We start from the raw sequence: 12,021 nt of genomic DNA on the forward strand, positions 1-12,021 counted from the left end.
CATGTAATCTTATAATTTCTGGAAAAAATAGATTAGCTATATGTGTTGCATCACTAGTGTTCTTACAAGCAATGAAATGTGCCATCTGGGAAAATCTATCTACTACAACATAAATGGAATCATTCCCCCTTTGAGTTTTAGGTAAGCCCAAAACAAAATCCATGCCAACTACATCCCATGGTCAGTTTAGCATTGGCAATGGCTGATATAATACTGTATTCTGGCTTTTTCCTTTAGCATGCTGACATATCCTGCACTTCTCAACAAATCTCTTAATATCAGTCTGCATCTTTGGCCAATAGTAAAAAGCATTTACCTGTGCAAAGGTTTTGTCTTGTCCAAAGTGACCAGATAATCCCCCACCATGTTTCTCGTTTATCATGTTTTCCCTCATAGAACATTTGGGAATGCAAAACTTGTTACCTTTAAACAATAACCCTCCCTGAATAAGATAATCTAACCATTGACTTCTGTTATGAACTATTGGATTTCGAACTGCTATATAGATATCTTTGAAATCTACATCATCTTTATACATTTCAACCATTTCTTCAAATCCTATAACACCCACTTGAATTCTTGCACAATAAAACTTACCCTGCTCAATGCATCAACGACTTTATTTGACTTACCACTCTTGCGTTTTATCACAAAAGTAAAGCTTTGCAAAAATTCTACCCACTTGGTATGTTTCTGGTTCAACTTCGGTTGGTTATTGATGAACTGTAAGGCATGATTGTCCGAATACGATATGAATTCCTTTGGCAACAAATAATGTCTCCATTTTTTCAAGGCTTGTACAATAGCATAAAATTCTTTATCATAAGAAGAATACTTCTTCTCAGCTTCATTTAGTTTCTCACTAAAGTATGCTATTAGTCTCTGTTCCTGACTCAAAACTGCTCTAATTGCAACTCCACTAGCATATGTTTCAAGTTGAAATACCTTTTCAAAATCAGGTAAAGCCAAAACTGGTTTCTCTGTGATTTTCTCCTTCAGCAATTTAAAATTCATGTCCATTGCCTCTATCCACTTGAATGGTTGATTAGTCTCCTTGATTGTTTCAAGAATTGGTGCACAAATCTGACTAAAACCTCTGATAAATTTCCTATAAAAACTTGCAAGACCATGAAAGCTTCTTACCTCGAATATATTCCTTGGAATAGGCCAGTTCCAAATTACTTGGACTTTCTCTGGATCCATTTTCAATCCTTCTTTAGAAACTACAAATCCCAAGTAAATTAATTCTTCCTTCATGAAACTACATTTCTTCAGATTTATCAGTAGTTTCTCTTTCTGCAGAGTTCTTAAAACCAATTTAAGATGCTCTAGATGTTCTTCCTTACTTTTACTAAAAACTAGAATATCATCAAGATAAACAATAACAAACTTGCATGCATATTCCTTCAAGACTTCATTCATTAATCTCATGAATGTGTTAGGTGCATTAGTGAGTCCAAAAGGCATCACTAACCACTCATACAACCCACTGTTTGTTTTAAATGCAGTCTTCCATTCATCACCTTCTCGAATTCTTATTTGATGATATCCACTCTTCAAATCTATTTTAGTAAAGTATTTGGATCCACTCAAACAATCCATTCAATCATCCATGTGTGGCAAAGGAAATCTATACCTAATAGTGATCTTGTTTATAGCTCTAGAATCTGTACACATTCGCCATTCACCTCCTTTCTTTGGATTGAGTACTGTTGGTACAACACATGGACAAAGACTTTCTTTGATTAGCCCCTTATCCATCAGCTCCTGCACTTGTCTTCCAACTTTTGTGTTCACTTGAGGAATTAATCTGTATGCTACTTTGTTTGGTAAACTTGCTCCTGGTATTAGATCAATATGATGACTAATACTCCTGATCGGTGGCAATGCATTTGGCAACTCATCCACAACAATATCAGCAAAATCATTCAACAAAGTTTTGATTTCCTGAGGTAAATCGTCTAAGTTTGTGGAATTCAAAATTACCTTAGGTCTCCCTATGACAACAAAATGCATTTCTTCGCCTTTTTCAACCTCTTGTAACAGCTCCTTCCCACTCATCAGCATAACACTACTTCCAGGTGTTCCTTTGTCAGCGTCGTCCTTCAATGGCAGCAATGTATGTTTAGTCCCATCCTTCTCTAGAGTATAAGTGTTTCTCCTCCCATCATGAATAGCTTTTCGATCAAATTGCCACGGTCTTCCCAGGAATACATGGCATACATCCATGGGCATTACATCACATAATATCACATCTTTATACGTACCAATTTGTATCTCAACCCTGCATTGTTCTGTCACAATAATCTGGTGTCCTTTCTTTAACCATGACACTTTGTAAGGAGTAGGGTGTATTGTCTTTGCTAGTCCAAGTTTGTCCACCATCTCTGTAGAAACAAGGTTGTCAGTGCTTCCATTGTCAATCATTACTTTACAACACTTACTGTTTGATTTACAGGTAGTTCTAAATAAATTCTTCCTCTGCGCTGGTTCTTCAATATCCTTCTCTGTCTTAAGCAAGGTCCTTCTCAATAACAGGGATTCTCCTACTTCAGGGGGTTCTTCCTTTTCCATAAGTTGAGGTGGTTCTGGCTTTGCCTCAGCCACATTCGCATTCCTCTGACTTGCTGGTTTATTATGAGGACAGTCCCATGACACATGTCCCCATTCTCCACATGTGTAACACCGAACATCTCTTCCTCGGCCTCTTCCTCTGGGTGCAAATCTTCCTCTGTTAAATTCTCCCCTTTGTGGTGGTCTGCTACTTGAGCTACTTGCTTCATGTTGATGTTGTTGTCCCCTTGGTCTGGTAGTTCCTCTACCTCTTACTGAGCTTCTTCCTCTATTCCTCTAATTCTGTTTTCTCAACATCTTCTCTTCTGCCTTCAAACTTGCTTGATAGGCATCTTCAATAGTCTTTAGACTCAACAAGTTGATCTCATCCTGGATGTCATACCTTAAGCCATTGATATATCTAGCTACTTTCTCCATGTCATCTTCTGCATGTCCTGCTCTAATACTCAATCTATAAAACTCTTTTGTGTATTCCTTAACTAACATTCCTTTTTGCCTTAATTTTTGCAATTGTGTGAAAAGATTTAACTGATAATCTTTAGGCATAAATTTGGCTTTCATTTTACTCACCATTTTGTCCCATTGCTTGATCTTGGACTTTCCTTTCCTCGTTCTGAATGTTTGTAATTCATCCCACCAAATAGCTGCATGACCCTTCAATCTGGTAACTGCAAAGTTCACCTTCTTTTTGTTGTCAGCTTCCTCTTCATAGCCAAAATATTTGTCCAATGAATTGATCCAATCCATTAGCTCTTCTGCATTGAGACTCCCTTCATACGTAGGAATTTTCATCTTTGGTTTTCCTCCTACTTTCGCCAACATCTTGATAACTCTGGTAGTTTCATTTTCCTCCTCTTCTTCTTCCTCAGAAGATTCTTCTTTAGTACTGTCAGCTCCTTCATCAGGTGTTCTTCTCTGAGCAGTCTCAATTGTTTCCATTCTCGTACGCAGACTCTGGATCTCTTCCAGTAGTACTGCATTTGCTTTAGGTCTTCCTCGACCAATGCCAGCTCCTCTCCTCGGCGACATTTTTTTTCTGCAATCAACCTTAACTTCTGTGCTTTGATACCACAAATGATGCAGCAAAACTGCAATCTGAAATCAATACACACAGACCTGTGGGTTATCAGCCCACAAAACCTATCAGAAGCGTTATTGGATTTAAACCCTAACAACACATAAAATCGGAACCACCCAGGAAACACAAGAAAAATGCGCTTCAACACATAACGTCGGACTTCAAATGCATTATGCCCACATCTATAAATTTCTCGGGTCCACTCTTTTCACCCGAACTCTATCAATCAATCTCCACCATCCATTGCATTCACCGATCCAATGTTTGACGTTACACTCGTTCAACAAAACTAATCGTTGATCCTCCACCGTCGATTAACTTGTGACAGATCCAACGGTTCACAAGGATATCGGGGGCACAACTTGCACGGAGAGTACCCGCCCGAAAAGTGGTTTCCTCTCACCTCCTCGCTGCTACGTGTCCTCCACTGAATGGAATCGGGGAACTACTCCTTTTTACCACTTATGGTTTTGAAGCCGCCCAAAATACCACTTTCATTGTTTAAACCCCACTCTTGGATATAACCACGTGTGTTAAATTAAGAAAAGCCCTTAATGACTGATTTTAGTACTTAATCACAAAATTAACCCTTAATGCTAATTGACCCTGATTTATTGTCAATACACAGAAAACCCACAACCACTGAGATTTGCGTTAAATGTGAAATTACAGAAAATACCCGGTTAACTGTCTAGACGTGGACACGCCGAAAGAAACAAGAGTTTGCACCAGGATTACAATACAAATACACGCTGGATCATTTTCATTAATATAATATATGTTATAGAGTCTCGGCCTTGGCCCGATTACACAAATAAAAGACCTCTGTTTCAAAATACAATCCACACACTATTCTTGTTCTCGCTCCATTCAATCATCCTTTCATTACATTTTTTCCTTCTTTTTATCAATCGAATATCACTCTATTCTATGCCTAACAACTCAATCCCTATTTTTAATCAATCTAACAACAAATCTCTAATTCTTAGCTCTACCACACACCTATGCTAACAACTTATCTTTGAACCTAAAATAAGACAATTTCTAACTATTACAATAATGAAATACAACTCATTTCTTGAGAGATCCAACCCTCTCAGTAAAACTGACTTTTGACCAATTAGGTCAATGGAATTCAACTTGTTTAGCCACAACATGTGAGCAAACTTTCACATTGCTGGCTAAGTCTGGATGCTCCTGCATCAGTTGGTTGCATAACATTTGGTATCAGAGCTTTGGATTATAGGGCTTCACTGCTCCAAACAGGTCATCGTGGCATTTTCGCTATAATTTATTTATTTATTTTATTATTATTATTATTATTTATTTATTTTATTATTATTATTATTATTATTTATTTATTTATTTTATTTTATTTATTTTATTATTATTATTATTATTATTTTATTTTATTTTATTTTTATTTTTATTTTTATTTTTATTTTTATTTTTTTTATTTTTTTTTTCTGCGATGTTTCAGAAGCTAAAAAAAACCCATTTGAGCTGAAATCTCTCTAAACCTCAGGTTCGAATTTCAAATCTTTTCTTGCTATATTTGTGGAGATATGATCCAAGGAAGTTAGGGTTTTTGCAGGATCCCGAATTATATGTCAAACATGTGACCTGGGGAAAATCATCATAACTTTTTTTCTTCTGAGCATCAGATTGAAACTTTGTAAGAAGTCACAAAAAGAGAACGACACGTAGTTTTCTGTGTATCAGTTTTAGGTCCTAAGGTCGAAATAGTGACACGTGACACTTCATACAAATTCGCTTTACTGAACCAGTCTATAATCAGGCCATCGTGGGAGATTTGGCATAACTCTTCCTTGGAGAATCCAATCTTGATCATACTTTTGGGGTTAGAAAGAGGACTTAGAGGGCTACTGCAAGACACAATTTTAGACCTTGGAGATCCGAAATTACAGAGATACAACAGATTCAATATCGAGCTCCTACAAAGTGAAAAAATGTGTGTAGTTTTTTTTTTTTTTTTTTTTGTGCATAAGTTTGATTTGGAAAATTAGTTTGGAGGAACTCAAAGGGCATAGTGAAGCATTATTATCATTAATTGATGCCCCAAAGAAAGAAAATGGAAACACCTAGTAAGAAACCTGAAATCTCTAGAATGACTCATGAAGAAGATGAAGAAATGCAACATGATATATCTAAATTACGAGACCAAGTGCAAAAAATTTCACTCTCACAAAAAGCAACAGAAGCTAAGATCGATGGTTTAAAGAAAGGCGTGGAAGCTAAGATATATGGTATGAAAGACAACATTGAAGATTGGAATAAATACATGGAATGTTGGAAGGAAGGTTTGACAAAATTACTACAAGAAAGGCTTCCTAATGGCAAAAAAGTAGTAGAGGAAACTCATAATAAGAACAAAAGAAATGTTAATCATGATTTGAAGAATGACAAAATTGAAGATTTGAAGAAATACGTGGAAGGTTGGACAAAGTTGCTACAAGAAAGGCTTCTTAATGGTGAAAAGGTAGTAGAGGAAACTCATGATGAGAACAAAAGAAATGTCAATCATGATTTCATAGACTCTAATGTTGGAACAAAGACCCACCACATTCCAAAGATCGATATGAGGAAGTTTGATGGCAAGGATCTCATAACATGGATACTACAGATGGAACAATATTTTAATCTCCATAATGTGCAAAACACACAAAAGGTACGCATTGCAACTTTATATTTGGAACCAAATCAGTTTGTATGGTATCGATGGCTTTGCTCTCGTAAACAAATTGTCACTTGGGCAATTTTTACGGAAGAAATGATAGCACATTATGAGGATACAAAAAGCAACACCTTTTTTAGCCAATTGATAAATCTCAAACAAAAGGTTTCAATGATGGAGCACATTGAGGACTTCCAAAAATTGAATATAAGGGTAAAAGATATTCCAGAGGGGCAAAGGATTGATGTGTTCATAGGGAATTTAAAGGATAACATCCAACATGAGGTTTTCCTTTGTGAAACTGATTCATTGGAGAAGGCATTCAGGTTGGCAAGAAAAATGGAAAGCAAAATTATGGCAACAAGGAAGCCTACCACTCACAATTATAAATATGGAAGTGTTGTTGCTCCTAGCCTTCCACAACCTACAAGGTTGACACCACAACAATTGGAAGAAAAAAGAGCAAAAGGGCTTTGTTACAGTTGTGATAGAAAATACACTAAAGGTCATAAGTGTGCTGAGAAGAAATTATTTTACGAAGATTGTGAAGAGGAGGAAGAAAAGAAACAGGAAACGTCAAAAGAAGAGGATATACACCAGGAACAAATCCTAGAGAAAGAAGAAATGAATTCGACCATATCTTGTAATGCATTAGCTGGAAATGCCACTCCTCAAACTATCAAGATATAAGGACATATCAAGAAGAAAAAGGTAATAGTGTTGATTGATTCAGGTAGTACCCATAATTTAATTCATCTTAAGATAGCCAAGGAATTGAATTGCTTCCTATATCCAGCACCAAAGTGTCAAGTGATGGTTGCAAGTGGAGGAACCATAAATCGCTCTGGAAAGTGCCATAATATCAAGTTATCCATGGGAGAATATGTATTGAATAGCCCAATTCTTTCCATTCCAATGGGTGGTGTTGACGTTGTATTATGAGTCCAATGGCTATAATCCTTGGGTACAATAGCTTTTAATTTTCAAGAACTTTTCATGAAATTTTCTTGGGAAGGAAAGGAAGTTGAATTAAGGGGTATCATAGGGAAACCAGAAAAGATAATAAGCTCTAACAGAATGACAAAGATTCTAAAGAAAGAACAACAAGGTGTAATTGCACAATTATGTTCGCTAGAGGTTCCCACATCGAAATCATTTATTTCTCTAGATGTCCAAAAAGTCTTGGACAAACATTCCAAGGTATTTGAGACTCTCAAAGGCCTCCCACCTATTCATGATCATTATCATGCTATTCATTTGATTCGAGGAAGTGTTCCTCCAAACACCAGGCCTTACAGATATCCCTATGCCCAAAAGAGTGAAATTGAACATATGGTTGCAGAAATGCTAGAGGCTGGTATAATTCAACCTAGTCAAAGTTCTTTCTTTGCTCCAGTAGTATTGGTGCAGAAGAAGGATGGGTCATGGCGCATGTGTCCGGATTATAGGGAGCTCAACAAGCTCATTGTTAAAGATAAATTTCCCATTCCTGTCATTGATGAATTATTGGATGAATTGCATGGATCAATTTACTTCACCAAGTTGGATCTTCGTTCAGGATATCATCAAATCAAAATAAAGACTGAAGACATTCAGAAAACAACATTTAGAACTCATGAGGGTCATTATGAATTTTTGGTCATGCCTTTTGGCCTTACTAATGCACCTTCTACATTTCAAGGTTTAATGAATTCCATTTTCAAACCCTTGCTTAGAAAATTTGTGTTAGTATTTTTTGATGATATACTAATCTACAACAAGTCTTGGCAGGATCATGTTCAACATGTTGACAGGGTTCTCAAACTATTGGAGGAGAAACAACTATATGCAAAAAGATCCAAATGTTTCTTTGGAGTACAAGCGGTGGAATATCTGGGTCATATTATATCTCATGAAGGTGTTACGGTAGACCCTAGCAAAATTAAAGCCATTAAGGAATGGAAAATCCCCACATCCATAAAGCACCTACGAGGACTTCTCGGGTTGACAGGGTATTATCGCAAGTTTGTTAAGAATTATGGGAGAATAGCAGCACCTCTAACAACACTATTGAAGAAATATGCATTTTCATGGAATCTGGAAGCAACGAAAGCCTTTGAACATCTTAAAGACGCAATGTGCCAAGCACCGGTCTTGGCTACAACGGACTTCACAAAAACCTTTGTTATGGAATGTGATGCCTCAGGAAATGGAATTGGAGTTGTTTTAATGGAAGAAGAAAGACCCATTGCTTTCGAGAGTCGTCCAATCAAAGGAAAATATTTACACAAAGCTATTTATGAGAAGGAAATGTTGGCAATACTACATGCACTTAAGAAATGGCGACCCTACCTAATGGGAAGACACTTCAAGGTAAAAACGGATCATGATAGTCTTAAATACTTTTTTAAACAAATATTATCTTCAGAAGAGCAGCAAAAATGGTTCACAAAGATGTTGGGTTATGACTTTGAAATCATCTACAAAAAAGGGAAGCAAAATGTTGTGGCAGATGCACTCTCAAGAAAGGATGAGGATGTGGAAGCATTGATTTGTGCCATTTCTATTATCCAATCATATTGGATAAACGAAGCAAGGGATGAATGGAAGAGTGACGAAGAAGTGTGGGTATTCATTCAAAAGCTACAACAAGATCCCAGTGCATCTTATACATTTAGCTGGAAAAATGATTCGTTATGGTACAAAGATCGCTTATACCTATGTAAGAATTCCCAACTCAAACAAAAGATTCTTATTGAATTGCACACCTCTCCATTAGGAGGGCACTCAATATTTTTTAAAACTTACGACAAGGTTAAGAAGAAATTTTTTTGGGATGGCCTTAAATTGGATATTCAAAATTTTGTGGCGGAATATTTGGTTTGCCAACAATATAAAGTTGAAACAATTAAGACCCAAGGTCTATTACAACTTTTATCCATTCCAAGCCAACGTTGGGAGGAGATTTCAATGGATTTTATCACAGATTTACCGAAGTCCAAAGGAAAGAGTGTCATCATGGTGGTAGTTGATAGACTTACCAAGTATGCACGCTTTTGTGCATTATTGCATCCATTTAAAGCAAGTACAATTTCTATTGCATTTATGGAAACAATTCAAAAGCTACATGGAAACCCAAAGATTATTGTAAGTGACAAAGATCCATTTGCATTGGAAATTTTTGGACAGAATTATTTTCTTGTCTTGGTACTCAGTTAGCTCATAGCTCATATTATCATCCTCAATTTGATCGGAAAACTGAGATAGTGAACAAATGTTTGGAAGGATATCTTCGTTGATTTGTATCTGATAAACAGACACAATGGGTCAAATGGTTACCTCTGGTTGAATGGTGGTATAACACTTCCTTCCATATTGTAGCAAAAATGACCCCATTTATGGCACTTTATGGATGTCAACCACTGTCCATCACATCATATTTAAGAGAAAATTCTAAGGTTCAAGCAGTGGAAGATCACATTGAGCATCAACAACAGGTTCTCCAAATCTTAATGGATAACCTCACTTTGGCGCAAAATAGAATGAAACAACAAGCATATCAACATCGCAGTGAAAGAAGTTTTGATGTAGATCACTGGGTATTCCTATGGCTACAACCATATAAACAAATGTCTTTCAAGCAAGCTAATAAGGATAATAAATTATCACCAAAGTATTATGGTCCGTACAAGGTGTTGCAAAAGATTGGTACTATGACATTCAAATTGGAGCTTCCTGCAGCTTCCCAAGTGCACCCAATTTTCCATGTTTCATGCTTAAAGAAGGTTATAGGTGACAAACTCCCAGTTCAAACAATATTGCCAGAACTTAACGAGAAAGGAAAAATCATATTGGAACCTGAAGCAGTCAAAGAAACAAGAACTCGACAACTATGAAATCAATCAATTTCGGAGTATCTCATCAAGTGGAAGAACTTACCCACTGAATATTCCACATGGGAGGGTGAGAATTTTATACAGAAGCATCTAGAACTACTCAAGCATTGAGGACAACACTTTTTTTAAGGAGAGGGGTATGTTAGGTCACTATAATACTAGTAATTCCCCCATTACTATTGTTATTGTAGTCGTTATTGTTGTTGTTGTGCCCGTATTGTCCCCATATTGCTATTATTGTGCCCCATAGAAGCCCACTATTGTTATTGTTGTGCCCTTATATTATTATTGTTAAGTCAGCTTTGATTATATTGTGACCTGTTAGACTTCTATATATAGAAATGAGGTTTTTTCATTTGTATCATCCAAAAATTGCTCATTTGTGTAATGAAAGGAGGTTGCCTCCTCGAAGAGGCTGATTTTGAAGGTGTTGATCTATCTTTTCTTCTATTTTGTGAGTTGGTTGCATAACAGGCTAGGCAAATCAACTGTCAATCCAGGCAATCATCCATGCCAATCATAGATCATGACCGATAAACCACATGCATGTGCCATGCATGAAAAAACAAGTGAGAAAAACATACATGCAACTTGGTACCTCGAAGAAAAACCCATTGTAGTTGTTGATCCTAATGTCCTCTTATGCTTTCCTGCTCTTCCTTTTCCTTCTTGCTCCAAGCATCCAATTATGCCACACTCTCCAAGAGTGCTCCAAGAAAACTCAAGTGTCCAAGAGTATGAGAGAGAGAGCTCCAAAACTAAACTGACAAAAATATTACACTTACCAAACCTGCCCATTGATCCTCAGAAGCCTTTTTATCAATGTAGCCTCTATTTTCTTCATTTTCCATTATTTTCCTTCATTTTCCTCCTCACATGCAACTTGTGACCTTTCACCTTCCTTTTCTCCTAATTTCCATTATTTTCATAATAAATGTACCAAAAATGTCAGTTTTCCTTTCCAAAGCCTTTGCCAAATTCCTTTAGCCATAATAACTGAAATGAACACCCATTAGGATGTTTTTCCCACCATTCAGCTTGGAATACGTGTCCCATGACCTTGGTCTTATATCTTTTTACATGGATTTTTAACTAGGGTTGTTACAATAAAGTCTATGGACAACGACTCTATAATGCAAAGGAATTTCAAGTTCTTCCATTCTACGCCACAACTTATCTCTAGGGACTGCATCAAATGCATTTTTGAAGTCAACAAAGCAACAAAATATTTCTTCTTTGTCCCCCCAAACCTTTTCAATAATGTGTCTTGGCGTGATACCATGATCTACTGTAGAATGCTTTGGCCTAAAACCAACGCGTCCTTTTTCCCTCTTTTCTTTTACTTTTGCCCACTTACTGATTCTATTTTCTACCATGCTGCCGAAAAGCTTTGCAAACAAAGGATTGATCATAATGGTTCTATAATTGGATGGATTATTAATGTCTCCACTTTTAAAAAAGGGTATTTCTAGGCTATTTGTCCAGTCTCTTGGGAATCCTTGTTGAATGGCGTTGTTGAATATTTCCATGATGTGCGGTGCAACAATGTTCATTCCTCATTTTAGATACTTTGCTTGAAGTTCAACCAAGTTATTTGCCTTCCCTATTTTCAGCTTCCTAATTCCAATCTCCACCTCCTGTAATGTGAAGATATTTGTAGTTGTGTTGATCCTTGGGGGAGGCTCATCCTCTGATTCTTTCTCATAGACTTGTCTTGCATATTCAAACCATTGATTGTATGTAATATTATTTTCGATTTGCTTCTTCCTTGGTTGAAGTTCCTGCCATAAAAGACTTGG

Source organism: Pinus tabuliformis, chromosome 4_1, assembly GCF_031772625.1.
Source record: "Pinus tabuliformis cultivar Carrire ecotype Pingquan chromosome 4_1, CPIR1, whole genome shotgun sequence".
In the NCBI taxonomy this organism is placed as follows: domain Eukaryota; kingdom Viridiplantae; phylum Streptophyta; class Pinopsida; order Pinales; family Pinaceae; genus Pinus; species Pinus tabuliformis.